This window comes from Taudactylus pleione, unplaced genomic scaffold, assembly GCF_031769625.1.
Source record: "Taudactylus pleione unplaced genomic scaffold, aTauple2 ptg000587l, whole genome shotgun sequence".
Taxonomy (NCBI): domain Eukaryota; kingdom Metazoa; phylum Chordata; class Amphibia; order Anura; family Myobatrachidae; genus Taudactylus; species Taudactylus pleione.
In genome coordinates, this window is record NW_028284989.1 from 5757610 (window position 1) to 5773602 (window position 15993).

Sequence of the window (15993 nt, forward strand, 5' to 3'; positions counted from 1 at the left end):
TCAATAAACAACGTGAAGTGTACAATCATCTGATTTTTTTTTTTCAGTTTTCTAAATAACAGAAAACAATAGCTCAACTCAACATATGAACAGAAACAATTCCTTTCTGTAAAGTGATGCACTCTCTGTCATCAATAGAACTTTCATAGGAACATCCTTATTCAGAGCAGGTGAAGCAGCACTTTGGAGGTGTGATACTTCACAAGATGCAAAATTAGATATATAAATAGTAAATACACATTAATATGAATTATTAAACATAGGCGTCATATTCTGCAGTACACTGGAATGCACTGTGATCTGTATAATATTAGGGTATAAGACTGACTAGGTCCCCTCTTCCCTGGACCTAGACAATATGGCCAATTTATCTATTACAGTACAATGGCCTAGTGAACTCTAGGGAGGGTCCAAGTAGCACCAGATGGGTTGCAATGTACCCTAGTGAAGTAGCGCCACCTACTGGGCTGCGTCCAGAGGATCCCTGAGATTCGGCTCCCAATGTGAGACTGTTACATGTTGCCCAAGCAGCATGAGCAGTCCCAGGTGCCAGTGAAGGCAGCGATTACCTTCATACCACTTTGGAAAACACATCGAGGGTCTAATTCAGAGGTGGATGCTAATGCCACCCCCAATGGTGCTTTTTAAGCAGCGTGACTGCGTCTTTTAGGCCAATGCCCCAGCTGATGGAATTTGTACAGAGACTGGAGGCGGTACTAGTCCACTGCTTTGTGAAAGAAGTTGCACCATCGAACATTTCAACAGCCCTATGGAGGTGCAGAATGTCCACCTAAATGTGGCCGCTGGAATCAGTGCAACTGCGAAAAAAGTCACATTCGCTTACTGCGGCACGCCCGCATCTGGCCAGCCACCCCCTTTTACCACCCAGAAACGTCCACTGAAATTCCAACTCTGCATCTCCTGGCGGTAACCGTGGGGACACATGCTCAGTGAGACTAGAATGCAGGTGCAGACTGAAAACATCGGTGTAGCGGGTAAGTTCAGACGACCAATGGGAGACTGAGATGATGCAAACAAGTAAGCTTTTTATTCCAGGCTTGAAAAGGCAGAGCCTGTGTAATGGCTTCTTACATAAGGCAAACACAGTTCAGGAACAATAATAAAGCTTACATGAGACAGCAGTTCAAACAGGCAGAGTATTCCCAGCACAGTCATGGTTCAGATTGTCCAGCATAGAGAGCTGCTGAAGGTGCAATCCCTCCCTCACATTTCCACTAACTAACTCCACTTAACTCCTTAGCTGGTCTTAAATGAGATCAGGGAGGAACCACACCCTTGCTACAAGAGGTTAACCCTTTCCTCAGAATGTGGGAGAGACCCACTCTGTCACAGCCTCTTGATTAAAACAGATACTGCGTCCACATCAGTCAGGCCCTGGTGGCAGGTGTCACTCGCAGTCAGTGAGTTGCTGGCTTAGCCCAGTGACACCAATAAAAAACCCAAAACGCATCGTACAGTGGGATGGCATAATAAGTGGATCCCGTCACTGGGAGGTTTTATACACAGACACACACTGAGAGGTTTATTTACTAAGCAGTGTTAGGAGACAGAGTGAAAAGTGATAAGGTGCCAGCCAATAAGCTCCTAACTGTCATTTTTCAAACACAGCCTGTGAGATGGCAGTTAGGAGCTGATTGGCTGGCACCTTATCACTTTTCACTCTGTCTCCTAACACTGCTTAGTAAATAGACCCCACAGAATTGGATTTTCCAAGAGAAGAACTGAAACAAACGCATGGAAAATACTGTATAAAAAGGAGAAGAGATTCAGTTTTTACTCTTATATAAAATGTCGTCTCTCTGCTGCAGGATGATCATATTCTTATCTCTTCAAAAAAGTAAGTTTTTAATATTGTTGTTGTACATGTTCTGCAGGTAATTGAGTTGTACACAATCTAGAAACTTTCCATAGTATAGTTCTATAGTATAGGGGCAATACGAGTACAGCATCTAAAAGGACAAATATTGCTGGTGTCGAATATTAGGATTTGTCACCCGTAACTGTGTAACCAAAATTCTAAAGCCAGATAAGCTGTGGGCATCCCACTGTGAGCATAGTACAGTAGTTTGGGGAAAGTCTGATTAATATTTTTTTTTTCTTATTTGAGATATGAAATAATCAGTATGTGTAACCCAGGGTGCAGGGAAGCAGGGCGCCTGGGGCCATTGCACAGATGGGTGTAGGATGTAAGGTGTATATCAGAGCCGTAACTAGACTTTTTGGTGCCCCCCTACCATTTTTTAAATAGGGACATAAGATCGTGCACCTGAAAAGGGCCATGGTCTCATGGGGAAGGGACCGGGAAGAGATAGGAGAGGCCAAGAGATGCTGGGGATAAAAAGGAGAGGAAGCTACAAGTGAGAATGATAATAAACAGGGCAACTGACAGGCCCAAACAGTGCCCGGTGCCCTGTACCATGGCATAGGTCGCACCACCCTAGTTACAGCCCTGATGCATATACATCAGGAACATCGAGTAACATCGGCCCCTCACACACAATTACAGCAGGTCTGACCTTACACAGAAATTGCTAGCCTCGCCGCACGCAGTAAATACACAAGCTGCGTATGCCATCACAGCGGCTAATTTATGCACATCCATGCAACGGCATTCAAACGGACAGGCACACCTGCGTTTCGCTGACCACTTCTGTCGCGCTCACTTCCTGCCACTCTGCGATGGGTCTGCGTGGTCCCTGTGATCGCAATGATGACTTTGCGCACGGCGATTCATCCAAACCCTCCAACATGACCCCATCCAGCAGGCACACAATGCTCTGCTCCTGGACTTCCCACATAATGTATGATTGCAGACACCTGTGATGAAACACCTGTCTCATCAATTACCCAGTGGCTGCAATCATAAAGAAAGATGAAAGTCCAGGAGTAGAGCATTGTGTACCTGCTGGAAGGGGTCAATGTTGGAGGGTCTGCGCACTATGCAACAATCGGCCGTCTGCGTGCAGCTTTGAAATAGCGATCCTTAATGAATCAGGCCCTTAGACACTCGGTTCTCAAGGCCCCCTAACAGCCCAGGTTTTAAGGATATCCATGTTGAGCACAGGTGACTTAATTAGTACCTCAGTCAATTTGATTTAACCACCTGTGCTCAACCATGGATGTGTTGACATTTACCATGTCAACACTGATGAGATGTCGACATGATTAGAATATCAACAAAATGTCCCTACACACTCCTCCGTTATTGATATGAGGAAAATAAATAGTGTAATGGTGCACTGGTCGCATCAATCCATTAAAATATAACTTTTATTCATTTATTTAAAACAATTGCAACACCAACAAGTTAATTTTAATATCCTGTATCCACATACAATATATATATTGTATCATATTCACATGAATAGGGTGAGAAAATATTTCTACATTCCGTGACAGGAATTCATGAAAAGCACACATAACAAATACAAGTCTTTTCTTGGTACCACTCCTGTGATTATCTCCAGAAGTTATGTAACAACCTCACCAATATCTATTTGTCCTTACAACATGTGTTACACCTTACAATTATACAATGTTGCTCTTCTCTCCAAATAAACCTCCACTGCAATGAACTAGATGGAGCTACAGATTTAATAAAATCTGTTATTGTATGTGTGCTCACATGGGGCTCTATTTACTACAATCCGCATATTGAATGCAGATTGTAGTGTGATATTAACGAGTGAATTCGCATTGCGAATTCAGGCAATATCACAGGGATTTACTACAAATCCCTTGCAGGGACAGAGCTTGCAATAAAGCTCTGTCCCTGCGAATTCCCTACGGAGTCTTATCATGGTATTTTCGCAAAAAATACCGTGACTAAGTGCCCGCGCATGCGCCGACCGGCCACCGCTGCTACCCCCCATGGTGCTAAGCCCCACCCCCGGCACTAAGTCCCGCCCCCCACAATCGCGGACCCCCCCATCCCTTAATTGCACTTACCTGCATGCTCCGGGGCCTCCGGTGATGTTCTCCATGCCTCCGGTCAGGTGATCTCCCATACTGCACTGGGACCCGATCACCTGATGACCGGTCAGCAGTGCACTATGGGAGACCAGCTGACTGGAGGGGAGTCATCACCGGAGGCCCGATCACCGGTCCCTGGAGTCAGGTAAGTAAAATTTTTTTTTGCAGTGTATCAGCTTGCGGTCTGTTTAGACCACACAGCTGATCACTGGGACCGACTCCGGGCTCTGCTCTCCCAGTTAGAGCAGGCCAGGAGTCCGGTAACTGGGGAAGACCCTGGATAACGCCACCTGGAGGTGGTGTTATTATCACAGGGCTTTCCCTGATATTTTTTACAATTTATTTTTAGTAACTTTGGTCGGATCACATTTCCCATTACAATTATGGGAAATGCAATCTGATTACTAAAAATAAGTGATACTTAGGGGTTGGAGTAGAATTTTACAAATTCTACTCCAATTGCCCTGTAATAACTATAGGTGATACTAAAATAATGTGAAAAGGGTGTGAAAACACCCTTTTTCACTTTATTTTAGTCAAAATAATGTTAATAAATAGAGCCCATGGTGTTCAATTTATTGCACTTTATTTCCTGAACCGGGTAAATTAGTAGATTTGTTCATTATGCTCAATAAGATTTATTAAACATATGTATCATGCATTATTGTATAAATGTCTGTCCTTGTACTACGTAACAGTTAAAATTTCTCAAAATCTGTATATAAGGCTATTGTTATCTTTATTCCCATGACTAATGTAACACCTTCAAGTTTAATCAGTGGCCAATATTTTCAAATCGCTGTTATGTCATAATTTATCTCAATCACATACTGTATGATAGAATGTCTTTATTATGATGCGATATGTATGATATGATAAATGTCCATATCAGTCACTTGAGGCTGAATTATACCCCTTTTACACCAAAATTCCAGATCAGACCCAAAATTTAGCCAGCGCGCCGACCGAGGACATTCCCGAGTCTGCGCAGTTCGCACCGGAGTCGGGTCTGCATAGACCCGGCTTTTCCGGCATTGAAGAAGTGGATGCTTGGAGATGACGTCATCTCCAAGCGCCACTGAAGCTGGACCAATCGGCTGGCATGCGGCGCGATCCAGGTCATCATGACCCAGAGAGCGCCATACACACTGCAGGGTTTCACGGGTTACGCCCGTGTTAAACCCTGCAAGTTACCTGGAAATCCAACCCTCTCCCCTTTTACACCAAGGAGCAACCCGGGTTAACCCTGCAATAACCCGGGTTTTAGCCCCGGTGTAAAAGGGGTATTAGCTTAGTTCACCGGCTCCTCGATCAAATGGTTTCACAAGTTGAATGATTACTACTTGCACTGCTATGCCGCTCTCCACTGGTATGTGTTCAATAAGTGTTTACCAATGACAGTGATGTGAGACGGAAACACTCACATTGGGAAGTTGTGAATCAGTTACAGTAGTTAAACCGCTGGCATACATTCAGCCATATAGCGCAGTGTGGACGGATGATTAATAGACAGTGTGACTGAACATGACGGACACAAGCCTCTCACAGCACTAACGCTCATACCTTAATATAAAGGCTATACACACACACACACACACACACACAGGACCTAATTCAGAGTCGGTCGTTGCGGCCGCACGGTCGTACGCCACCGATGTTCGCTAAACTGCGCATGCGTAAAGTTCGCAATGCGCGTGCGTAAACTAGCCGATATGATCAGAAATTTCGCTCTCCTTGAACACCGCCAGGTCGGTAGTTTGATTGACAGGATGAGGCGTTTGTGGGTGGTAACAGGGGAAGGTGCTTGAAAACGGGGGAGTGGAGATCCGAACGCAGGCATGCCTAATTATGCGAATGGCGTTTTATGGGAGTGCATAAATTACAAAGTAGTGTCATGGCACACGTGACATGGGTGGTTTGTACACTGACATGATCGTAGAGCTTAAGAGAGGGTATGGTCAACCTTAAGCTCTACGACCAGTTCCGATGGTTCCCGATGGTCGCGATGAATCCTTATATGGCCGGAGATGACGTGTAATGCGTACGAGAAGGGGGCGTATTTTTTGCGTTCCGACCGCTTCCTCCCCTTGGTCGGCCAGCTAACGATCCGACCTTAGGGACTCAACATGCGAGTGCATCATTTGCATATCCGACCCCTTTTCCAGTACGACCGTGCAGCCGCAAGGACCGACTCTGAATGAAGTCCACAATCTCTCTGGGTTTTGTTGGTGCTGCAATGCCTGTGCAGCCCGGCCGTCTCTTATTAAACAGCACCATTAGGTAGGTTATACTGAGAAACTATTTGTCTTAGATTTCAATAGTACAGTGCTTATATAATTAAGCCACTCTCTGCCAGGAGAGTCCTGTAGAGTGGTTATATATAATCCCCCATATTTATATAAAAAAGTGCTCCATAGTATTAATAAGGTATATACATCCTTAATGAATACATCTTTGGCATGGGAGGTTTATTGAGAAATAATAGCTAGACCGCTGGCATTTATTCAGCCATCTATTGCACTGAGGACGGACAACTGCTACATACAATGATTAATCTTTTTTACATAATTACAGTCAAGAATGGTTCAGGGACAATCTCAGAACATTTCACCGAGTCACTGCCACGTACCCAACGATCCATGATTAAGCTGTGGTTCGAAACATACGTTGGGTTCGTGGCAGTGATTCAGTTAGCTAGAGACCACGGCACATCAGCCTAGTGCTGATGCACTGTGTCTCAGTCCCGACCAGCTCCACTGAGCATGCGCGGGATCTTGCAAGTATCGCAAGATCCCGCGTGCAGCCCTGGAGCCGACAGCCACCGCAGTAGGGACAGCGCTGTCCCTGCTATGGGGATAGGGTATCGCCATTCATACATTGCCCAGGGTATCAGCACTGCTATCTTTTATAGCGCCCCTGTCATTTACCGCCAAACCCCCCAGATCATATATCGGGGAGAAGCGGTGATACCGTTTTGGCTCTTAATACATCTCCCCCAATGTGTACTGCTTCAATCACAATAAATCTTAAGTGTTAATGTTTGGTGATTTGAAGCAACTTGGGTCTATTAGGAACTCTATATCCTAAAATTTGCTCCTAGTATGCATAAAAGGTCTCAATTTTAATTAAAAATATTATTTTACCATGATGAAATCTGATCAGTAGATGAAACTCGTTGGGACTGTGACTTTAAGAGGGGTGATTCAACTCATCAGGAAGTTGGTTCTGGGAGTTATTAAATTCAGCATGCCATTTAGTCAGACTGTTGGAGAATGCCATTTCTCGCAACTGAACCTGGGTGTTTAGTCGCAAGAACCACCATTCTCCGACTAAAGTGCCAGCCATGAGGCTGTTAGCCAGAAAACAGTTGGTTTTCACCTCGCACCCTCAGGAGGGAGTGAGAAGAAATCGTTTAGTCGCCCTAACAGCGAACTGAATTGAAGAGTTCTGGAAGCGCTCATATTTTTACTTCTGTACATTTGCTAGGGTGTGTACATATTTCTACTATTTTCAGCTGTTGTCTGTACTACCTTTGTACTCAGTGCTTAGAGAGTACTAACCAACCCCTGGTCCTGCCAACATGTTATGTATAAAAACATATAAAAAGATAGACTAACAGCCTATGTGACTGCATCATCATACCCTTCAATGATGTGCAAGAGCTATTTAAATAATACATATTAACCTGCTTTGCGCATTTGGCAATACCACAGAGCTAACATTCTAATCCAACTCCAGATGTTGTGCGCCCAGTATCTAACCGCAGCATTCTGCGCAGAACCCTGTAACCCTGAAGCAAAGTAAGTGGTTACATGGAATCTGTAGAGTAATCAGCAAATATATTGGGCAGCAGATCTACATACTGTATTACCCAGAATCAAGCTGTGCCACAGAATAAGCTACACCATATTCCCAACATCACCCCAAGTCAATTTGGAATGGTCGTCCTTTTTTTTTTGCATAAAAACACAATTGGTGATATTTTTATGGAAATACCTCCTAACCTGCCGCAAATCAGGACAAACGGCCTGATCCCGGCAGAATGGGACAGTCCCCTTAAATTGGGCCCATCCTGCTGACATTGGGACTGTCCCACCAAATTGGTTCAAGCAACCACTGAATTTAAGACACCAGCAGATAATCAGAACTGCAAAAACAGGTGGGAGTGAGCAGCACTGTCTGACAATGCTCCAGACTCCGGTATAACAGTCCCGTTTTTAGTAGAGGTGAGCGTCTCGAATCACATTTGGGGTTCCGAGTAGAATAGAGTCCCAGATCGGGTCTACCCGTAAGTTCAGACCTCGGATCTAAAAACTGGATCTCGGGTTAGGAATTGCATGTACACAGGTCCAGATTACATGATTTTAGCATTTTTTCCAAAGCCAAAAACCAAAACCCTTCAGGGTGGTTTTGCCAAAACCAAAACAGGGGAGCGCGTGCACATCTAATTTTTTAGTAGACTGTCCCAGAGGGATACAATTGACATCCCAGCTCAGATACCGGCACACAATGCCGGCGCCGGAATCTCGACACCACTCAGAATCCCGACACCAGCATCCCGACAGTAAGTATTGGGGTTAGGGGGAGGGTTAGGATACTCACATGCAGGTGTTGGTATCCTAACCCTGTCAGGATGCCAGCGTCGGGATTTTGACCGCCAGGATCCTGAGCGCTGGCATCCCGTACCCAACCCATCCCAGGCTGTCTCCACTCAGTCTTGTCCCACTTCATTCTTCTTTGTTAATGTAGGGAAAGTGATTATTCAATGTTGAAGTTGCCTTTTTCTTTTGAATAACCATTGATCATCAATAATAAATTTTTCCTTCCCCTTCATCATTCTGAACAATAATGAGGGCAAATATGCCAAACAAGAACACAACCACAAAAGTACATCTTGCGTGGTCAGATGCCCTATGTGACATGAATGCACTCAGTTCTGCGCACAGATAGGAAATTTGCATTTACTGTAGTTTATTCTGAAAGGAGGAGCTGGGCAGATTGGGTTTAACTAAATTTAAATAGCTAAAATGCGCCCTGCCCTTATGGGTTAGTGCCCTGGTGCCCGGCTGACTACAGCCCGATGCATGCGCACGGCATCTATTTGCAGCGCGTTGGAGAGCTTGGGGCAGCCTATCATCTCCGTGAGTGCTGGACACACCCTCTAGAATGGAAAGTGGGCATGTCACAAGACTGAACCCCTCCCCCAAGAGGCCACACCCCTTTCCTGGCGCACACACACTTCTTGATCAGTGCCCTGCCCGATCGAGCAGCTAGAATGAACGCTACGGTGGTGCACACAGGCAATTCAGTAGGACTATGTACCCAGACTAAAAGTTGCAAGCAACCCCTCTGGTACAAAGGGTGGGACCCTCACTTTTTATTAGCTATGTCTTAGTCACTCTGTTTCTATATCCTTTAGGTGTTGCCTGTTATGCCTCTTGTGGAGAGATAAAAAATGTAACTGGTGCCGAGGGGGAAGATGTGATGCTACAAGTGAATGGGACGGGAGTAAAGGAAATTTCCTGGCTTTTCGATAACAACCATATTGCTACAACCAAACCCCAGAAAAGCATCAGTATAAAGAACCGCTCTCTAAAACATAGGCTGTATACTGACAGCAATGGTTCATTAGGAATTGCAAAATTAAGCATGGATGACTCAGGAGGATTTATGGCAAATATAATGTACGAGGAGGAGGAGGAGGATTGTGGACAGCGATATCAGCTCATGGTGTATGGTAAGTAGTTATATAAGCATTACAACTCTTATTTCTAGATTTTAAAAAAACTATTGTATGGCGGGATTGGGATCACTACCAGTAAAAGTATTGTCAAACTTCGGTTCATCAGATATGCGCAGATCACCGGGAAAAAATGGTTGCCACATTTTCCCGGCGACTTCCCTACTGCGCAGAACGAAATGGCCATTTTCCAGGCGTTTTGTGTAGCGCCTATCCAGATGATGTGGAACTTCGGAGAGGTAAGTATTAAAAAGTATGGGTGCAGGGCAGTGGCGGATCTACATTTTTGGGACCCTGAAGCTTGAACTGTTATGGGGGCCCCTTTGCAACCAGCAACAATCGGGCAACATCCCACAAGATCCTTGCAAGGACCATGAGGCCCAAATGGCAGAGATGTAGAAACTCCGATGAGAGATGAGAGATGTAGAAACTCCGAGGAGAGATGTAGAAACTCCGAGGAGAGATGGAGAGATGAGAGAGAGACACACACACAGAGATAGTAAATAGATCACATACAAAACTAAAGCTGCATACACACCTAAAGATTTTCTGTCCAACCATCCAACTAGTTGATTGGTTGGAATGAAAATTTGGTAAGGTATGAAAACAAATGACAATCAGCAATTTGCTCCCAAATGCCGGAAAATGGACAAAAAACTGTTGTTTGAACAAATTGTTTAGATCAAACATTTAACAAACTTGTCTGACCGACCATTTTCATCTGTTTTCTGGCATTTAGGAGCAAATTGCTGATCATCAGTTACTCCCGTACGTTACCAGATTTTCATTCCAACCAATCAACAAGTTGGCTGGTTGGACAGAAAATCTTTACATGTGTATGCAGCCTAACACTTCTTCTGTAGGATCCCAGCTATTGATCCTCTTGGGTGGGATCTCTGGAATTCCCCTGAGTCTAGTCTCTCCCCCATGCTGCGTGCACCCGCCTCTGAGCTGTATGCTATCCCACAGTCCACTCAGCTTTCAGTTTGTGGTCAGCACTGCAGGGCTGTCTTCTGGCAGATGGCACAGCACAAATGGAGATGGGACCATCTGGTGGCACCTGGCAGTACTGCACTCAGCAGTGACACTGATAGCAGCTCTCTATTCTGTGCCCTGCCAGCTCATAAAGAGTCGTCCTCTGAACGGAACCGTACATAGAGTGTCTGCTGGTCAGTACGGATCTGGGGGAGTTTGTGGGTAATCAGAATCCTCCCCCTACATGCACTACTGTAGAGCATACTCTAAAAAGGTCAATATTAAGTATTTCAACCCAATTGGCTTATGATTCGATCACTAAAATAGCCTTATTTTAATAACACACTCAATTGATTTTGTTGAAAAATTCACTCATTAAAATTAAAATTTTCTTCAGGGTCCACCTGGGGTTAGAGGCCCTGAAGCTCAAGCTTCATTAGTTTACAGTAGATCCGCCTCAGTGCAGGGTGTGCAGTGTGAGGCCCCTGGACCCAGGGCCCATGTGCCCTGCACACCCTGCACCCATTATAGATATGCCACCCACATGAATTGTTAAGATTGGTTGGGTGAGGAAGAGTCTCTGGTACGCATTTTGACAGAAAACCGGCAAAAGGACAATGGGGTTACGGTTCAGGGTTGCACATTGCAAGTCCATTTTGCAGTTGGGTCTTGGGATTTTACTCAGTGCACCTGTGTCCAAGTAACTACGGGCAATCCAGAGGACTACGCATCTCGCCGCATCTCCACTTGCAGTTGAATGAATGTAACTGGGCATAAGCACTTAGGCTAAGTGCTCTGTGGCCATGTAGGCAGATGTGCTGGCTGTACAGAATTGTGAGTAGGCAGAGATTCATCTGATTTCAGACAGATCTCTTATGCTAAATACACAGCTAGATAACCAGGTGACGCGGCGATGCGATATAACAATATATTGCATCGCCGTACACACTACACAAATCATGCGATATACCATTACTTGCTTCATGTAACAACACTATGACATTCGTGGAATAGTGTATACCCTCAATTTGTCATTTTTACCGGTCGTTCATTGCATCGTCCCATTGGATGTTCTGTACGTCCAATGGGACAATGCAATGAACGACAGGCAAAAACAACGAATTGGAGGTACAAACTATACGATGGTCATGATTGGTCGAAAGCACCAGGATTATATGATATATCGATGTACTCAGCTTTACATAGGGCATAAGGCTGGTGCAGTCGCGTACCGGTAGTGATGGCTACTTTCACAAGAAATCGATAGGGCAGTGTGGCCATGTATAGGAATGCCAGAGAAGACCCTCATTTAATTCAGAGCATGCAATGCGTGTAACTCTGAATCAGGACCTTTGGGGTATGATCAGTGGAGGAAGGATTACATGCATGCAGTTATTGCATATCACATATAAAATCAGTATGGAAAAATCACTATATAAAATACACAACCACCGTAAACTCAAATGTCTCATTAAAAGCATGATGGTCAATTATTTCTAATATATATATGAATGTCTGTTTGCAGAGCACTATTGATAAGTGATTGCTGCCTCTAGAAGCAGGGACACCCATTAGGAGGGGCAGAGGGGATCCATCAGGTCGGTGGGCCCACCAGAGCCAGATTATAGAGGGGAGTGGGCAAACGCCACAGGCACCTTCTATCTTGTGGGTACCCCCAGCCCCAGAGCTGTCCAGCCCAAGGGATCAGAGGTCTTATATAGCTCACATTAGAGATGCAGCTTCCTATATCGGAGAAGTGACCTTGGATGCTAGTCTCCTGGCCTCTAGAGCATCGGCTACATCAGTGTCTGCCCGCCGCACTCTTTGGCTACGGTCATTGTCAGCATCAAAAACGGCTTTTCTGCCCTCTGCAACTACTGCAAACCTCGGACAACGTCCTTCAGGTCCTTTCATCCCCAGGGAAAGCCTAAGGGCCAGTCCTTTCCTCAGCAATCAGCTTCCGCCAAGCCCAGAACCAAGCAGACCTGGGCCACCCGACATCCTGCTTCCAAATCTGAGGACACACCTTCATCCTAACGGGGCAGGCCTCCTCCAGGGGGACCCCAGAGTATGAGGCCGACTCTTTTAATTTGCCCAGTGCTTGCGTCAAACCACCACAGAAGCTTGGGTACAAGAGGTGGTCTCTCACGGGTGTGCCCTCTCATTCATAAGACAGCCACCCCCCTCCCCAGGTTTTCTACACAGGCCCTCCATCAGACCCGAGCAGGGCCCTGCTTATCCAGAAAGCCATTCAGTTCTTTCTGCAAGTGGGGATAATAGTTCCAGTTCTGCTATCTCAACGAAGGAACGTTTATTATTCTACCCGGTTTCTGGTGCAGAAACCAAATGGGTCTCATCAGCCTATCCTCAACCTCAAATCCCTGAACAAAGTCATCAGGGTGCACAGATTTCAGATGGAAACCTTGCGCTTTATTGTATTAGCTATGGAGCCGGGGAACTTTATGGTATCTCTAGATATTCAGGACGCTTACCTAAATGTACCTGTAATGCCCTGTCATCAGCGTTATCTCCGGTTTGCTGTACCACAGCAACATTTCCAATTTCAGGCTCTGCCCTTTGGACTTTCTACAGCTACCTCGGGTCTTTACCAAAATTATGGCGGTCAGGGCAGCCCATCTGCATTGTCCGGGAGTCATGCTGCTACCATACCTGGATGACCACTTGCTCTTAAGCACGCTCCCCAGAGGTTCTTCAATGCCATCTTCAGATAACCATTGCAATCCTACAGAGACACGGCTGGTTAATCAACTGGAAAAAGTCCTCCCTGAACCCTTCAAAGGATGGTCCATCTGGGGGCTCTTTTGGATTCTCAAGCTCAGAGAATCTTCCTGACAATGGACAAGATCTCCACAACTCAACAATGAGTGCGCAGATTACTCCGCAGTTGCCGAGTCTCAGTTCACTCAGCAATGCAGATTCTGGGAGATCCACCTTTGACATGGTGGAGTACGCTCAGTTCCATTCCAGGCCACTGCAACACCTAATTCTCTCCAGATGGAATGAGTTGCCCCATCTGATCAGATCCCAGACAATGATTCTCTCTCCAGAAGTTCATCTGTCCCTCTCCTGGTGGTTACAGACGTCCAACCTAACCAAGGGTCGCCCCTTTTGGATCCTGGAGTGGGTACTCTTTACAACGGGTGCAAGCCTCCAGGGCTGGGGCGCAGTGACCAGTCAACACTCCTTCCAGACTGTTGGACATCGGTTGGGTCCTTCCCAAGGTGGTTTCTCATTACCATATTAATAAGGAAATCATAGTCCCAGCCTTCCAATCCCCAGCCCCAGTGCTGTCCAGCCTTCTTGTTAGGCTGCATAAACAGCAGAAGCACATCTAAGCTATTGTAGCTTAGTGGCATGCGGAGTGGTCTGACATTTGGGCTGGACTGAGTAACATGTGGGGAAATCTGTGACATGTTGGGGCATCTGAAAGACCTATGGGCAAGTTTGCATGGCATGTGGGGTGGTCCGAGTGACATGTGGGATGGTCCGCGTGGCATGTGGGGTGGTCTGAGTGTTTATTAGCAGGGTCTCTCTGAGCTAAGTGGAAGACATCCATCTCCCACTGTGGCGCTTTATCGCTGTGACAAGATGCACAGAAGTACAGACAGTGCCTAAATAGAGCCAACATGGAGCATGCACAGTAGCTCTCCACAGCTTCAACACATGTGGCTGCAAAACATAATAGGAGAGTGGGCCCAGCCATCATTCTCATGGGCAATCTCCTATAGACTGCAAATCCCTAAGACTATAGTAAAAGCATTTCTACAATACAGCACTTGGCATTTTCTAGACCTCTTTCATTGTACATAAAGTCTTGACAGCTCTAGAGTAATGGTGCATACACACGATCAGATTTTTTCCTTCAGATATGAACGATAACGATTTAAAAATCGTTCAGTCGTTCATATCTGAAGGAAAATCGTTCATATCTGACATGCCTGAACGATGGACGATCAACGATGCGCGTTCCCGTTTGTCAGATAACGATATCTGACATCTGATGGGTTTGCAGTCAGACTTGGACGATTCCATTCATTTTAATGTAGTCAAAAATCGTTCAATCGTTCAAATCGTTCAAAACTTTGGTAAAATCGTTCAAATCGTTTAATCGTTCAATCGTTCATCTGACAAATCTGACAAGTCTGACAAATCTGACCGTGTGTACGCTCCATTACTTTACCGTAGCTTTAAGAATATGAATTATTTGGCTATTAAACATGGTGGAAGGTTAAGGGTTAATTCGTAGTTTCTGTGGATGTTGATTTTTAATAAGAATGAAAACTTCTCAATTTTTATATTACAGAGAGAAAAAGAGTCAAAGTGTCAGTAGCTGTTGTACCGGTGCTTATTTTCCTAATTGCATTAGGCTTGGTTCCAGTATACTGTATTATAAAGGAAAGGTATTGTATTTTATTTTTATTTTTTAAAATTGAACATTTTAGTTTAAATAATTTAGGCTGAAAATTGATGTAGCCAAAATGTCTATTAGACAATAATATAATTAATATATACAAAAGGCCTTTGGGTACTCTACATATATTTGTAGTATAAGTATTGATATACAATGATTTACGATCTATATATCGAGATTATATTGTGATTGTAAGATTGCTGATGTTACATGTTGATGGATTCAATTCATACAACATAAGAGTATTTTTTTTTTGCCTTTTATATAATACAGCAGTTTTGTTATACAGGAATTTTGTTTCATGTACCTCTATATACTGTATATTATTCAGATGTTTACAGTATATATACAAAAAATTAGAAAGTTTGTTTTGACATTGTACTTGGTCTATTGTATTTTCAATTAAAAAATTTTTTTTATATATATATATATATATATATATATATATATATATATATATATATATATACACACACATACACACACAATAATAATAATTTGTGAACTGAACCATCCCCAAATTAAACAGTCTTACCAAGCCTAAACATTTATACAGAGGAACCACTGGGGTTCCCAAATGTCCCTCCGTTCTGTGGATCGGGTCTGTGACCAGATACCGCACAGCTGGGAGGCATGTCTTGTTAACTGATGCCCCTTTAATGCTTTGCACACCAGTTTCAGGTGGACAAGCATGGAAGTGATATTTGAGGAGGAAGGAAAGGAGGCTGGATAAGACACTGGATGCATTTGGCACTCCGACATGGCCATGCTCACTTCTCCCCGATTTCCGAAATTAAAATGTTAGAAGGTATTGTCAGAGCAGTTTCTTGGCTCCCAATGCAGACAGTCAAAA